Below are 3,268 nucleotides of genomic sequence, written 5' to 3' on the forward strand. Positions count from 1 at the left end.
GCGACCGCATCTCAGTGGGACACTTGTCCGTGACCTTTGTGCTGGAATCTGTGCGAGAGCCTTTCCAGGGACTACTAGTACACACCTGGGTACCGGGTATGGACAAATCCCTGGTGTTGCTCCTTTTTTGTTCCTTTCCTTTTTATTTGTTTTTGCTGAGAAAGAAACGTTGCTGCATGAAAAGCTTTCTGTTCACGCCAGCGCCTTTGGCATTTTCTCTAGTAACATTGCTGGCTGATAATGGTCATTGCTCGTGATGCCAATGGTGAAGAGAAGCTGGGTTTCTTGCCATTTGAAACTTCCTGACTCTGAAAATGTAGCTTGAACTAAGAGCTCCAAGTATCAAGTTTAGTTTTTCGTTGTGCCAGACCTATTGTTAGAAGCTGCAGAGATGAAGAGCAAGGGCCTAGCCTAGGGAGGCGTTGGATTAATGCCAATAATGGTGTTTATGGCCCTGAAGACGCCAGCGGTTTTCACTTGTCAGGAGGACAGCCAAGTTGGAGCAGGCAGATGACAGATTATTTGAGTATTTATAGCAGATCGTCTCAGCACCTCATGGTTACTAGTATGTGACAAATGCCTCTTATTGCTAGTCTGCATTAGAGCATAGCAGAATTGATCATGTCACAAGTAGTTACAAGACTTGATGTCCTACGATTATGCTCAGATCATGTAGCAACTTCACGGGAATATTCGTCCTGCCACTGTGCGCTCTCCCAGAATTGCATGCAGAAGTTACATGCCTGTCACAGTGTGCAATGGACAACGCCTTTGCATTGCTTATGGATGCAAGCGGATGGAGTGTAGACCAGATGAGAGAAAGTGATCCGGATATTCAACTAGCTTGGACTGCCATAATTAATTGGCCAGATGCCTGGACCATCTGAACATTGCTCCGAACCAATCCACAGAAACAATACCCACACAGGAAGCCAAATGATAAACCCATTCAGCAGCTATCGAACCTTTCATCAAAACGTAATGCAGTGCATGCCTACTACTACTACTCAAATGAGATCAACGGATGCCACATGCAGATACAACGTGGAGGCTCAGTATTTTCAAGAACACAGTGCAGTCTAGACAACTAGAACAACGGGTCTTGCACCTAATGTCCCTGATTTGCTTGCCGTATTTAGGTCCTTGCAATTCTCCGATGGTTATGTACCACAGTATGAGATATATGAGGGATCCCGGCAGCATGATAGATCCATCGGTACGTGAAATTCTCCTGGCCGTTTGTGTGTGGTTATAGTGGTACAGGACATGTGATGTACGCCTCTTTGGTCGCTCACACATGATCCATTACCAGCATTGGTTACACTTTATTATCAATCAATATTTGTTATGACTTACGCTGGTCTGCGTACCCACCCACTCTACTCTAAAAAGTAGAGACTCTCGCTTGCCATTAATTTATCCGATAGTTTGACTCTCTAGGAGTTTCCCTACTACATGTATTATATTATAATTTATATTACCAATGCTCTAAACAGCAAGCTGTTTTACAATTATCCTTCTACATGACATTGTATATCTTCTTGACACCATGACTTTCTTTGAAGGTCCTGTAGCTATGAAATGTTATTTGCTGCAGGTCATGTGTGTGTGTGTGTGAGTGTGTGTGCATGTGTGAATGTCCCACGCGTGGGTAAATATGCAGTCATGTACGTGTTCTGTGCCACACAATTTCACTATCTGTATGACAGCACAGCGGCAGGCATAGCGCGCGCGAGAGAGAGAGAGAGAGAGAGAGAGAGAGAGAGAGAGAGAGAGAGAGAGAGACAGTGTCAAGGAAGCTGCCGCTGCACCCGAGAGAGAGAGAGAGAGAGAGTTTTAATATTATCTCTGATGTGACTTCTGCAGTACTACATGTACTTGTATGATCGAGCGTACGAGTATGTGTGTGTGTGTGTGTGTGTGTGCGTGTGTGGGTGTATGAATGTCCCACGCATAGGTAAATATACAGCCAAGTCTGTGGTGCCACACAATTCCATTATGTGCAGAACAGTGGGCCGGCACAGAGATAGAAACAAAGGGATGCGCATAAAGAGCGACAGACAGAGACACGAACTCAGAGAGAAAGAGACAGAGACAAAGACGAACGGACAGACGATCAGACCCAGAAAGACAGTAAGAGAGGAAAAACATTAAGAAAAACAGGAGAGACAGACAGACACACAGACTCAGGAGAATAACAGACAGAGATAGATAATGTGTGTGTGCGTGTGTTTGGGTGTGAATGTCCCACGCATAGGTAAATGTACAGCCACGTGTGTGGTGCCACACGATTTCATTATGCGCAGAACAGCGGCCGGTACAGAGATAGAGACAGACAGACACAGAAAGACAGAGACAGAAACAAAGGGATGCACATAAAGAGCGACAGACAGAGACACGGACTCAGAGAGAAAGAGAAATGTACAGCCACGTGCGTGGTGCCAAACGATTTAATTATGCGCAGAACAGCGGCCGGTACAGAGATAGAGACAGACAGACACAGAAAGACAGAGACAGAAACAAAGGGATGCACATAAAGAGCGACAGACAGAGACACGGACTCAGCGAGAAAGAGAAATGTACAGCCACGTGCGTGGTGCCAAACGATTTCATTATGCGCAGAACAGCGGCCGGTACAGAGATAGAGACAGACAGACACAGGAAGACAGAGACAGAAACAAAGGGATGCACATAAAGAGCGACAGACAGAGACACGGACTCAGAGAGAAAGAGACAGAGACAAAGACAGACAGACAAAGACGATCAGACCCAGAAAGAAGAAACAAGAAGAGAGGGGCAAACATTAAGAAAAAAAACAGGAGAGACAGACACACAGAATCAGGAGAAAAACAGACAAAGACAATGTATGTGTGTGTGTGTGTGTGTTTGTGCGTGTGTGTGTTTGGGTGTGAATGTCCCACGCATAGGTAAATATACAGCCACGTATGTGGTGCCACACGATTAAATTATGTGCAGAACAGCGGCCGGTACAGAGATAGAGACAGGCAGACACAGAAAGACAGAAACAGAGGGATGCGCATAAAGAGCGACAAACAGAGACACGGACTCAAAGAGAAGGAGACAAAGACAGACAGACAAAGACGAACAGACAGACGATTAGATCCAGAAAGACAGAGACAGAAAGAGAGGGACAAACGTTAAGGAAAAACAGGAGAGACAGACAGACACACAGACTCAGGAGAAAAACAGACAGAGACAGACAATCAGACATAGAAAGTCAGAGACAGAAACAGAGAGACACACAGTC

This window comes from Sycon ciliatum, chromosome 9 (assembly GCF_964019385.1).
Source record: "Sycon ciliatum chromosome 9, ocSycCili1.1, whole genome shotgun sequence".
In the NCBI taxonomy this organism is placed as follows: Eukaryota; Metazoa; Porifera; class Calcarea; order Leucosolenida; family Sycettidae; genus Sycon; species Sycon ciliatum.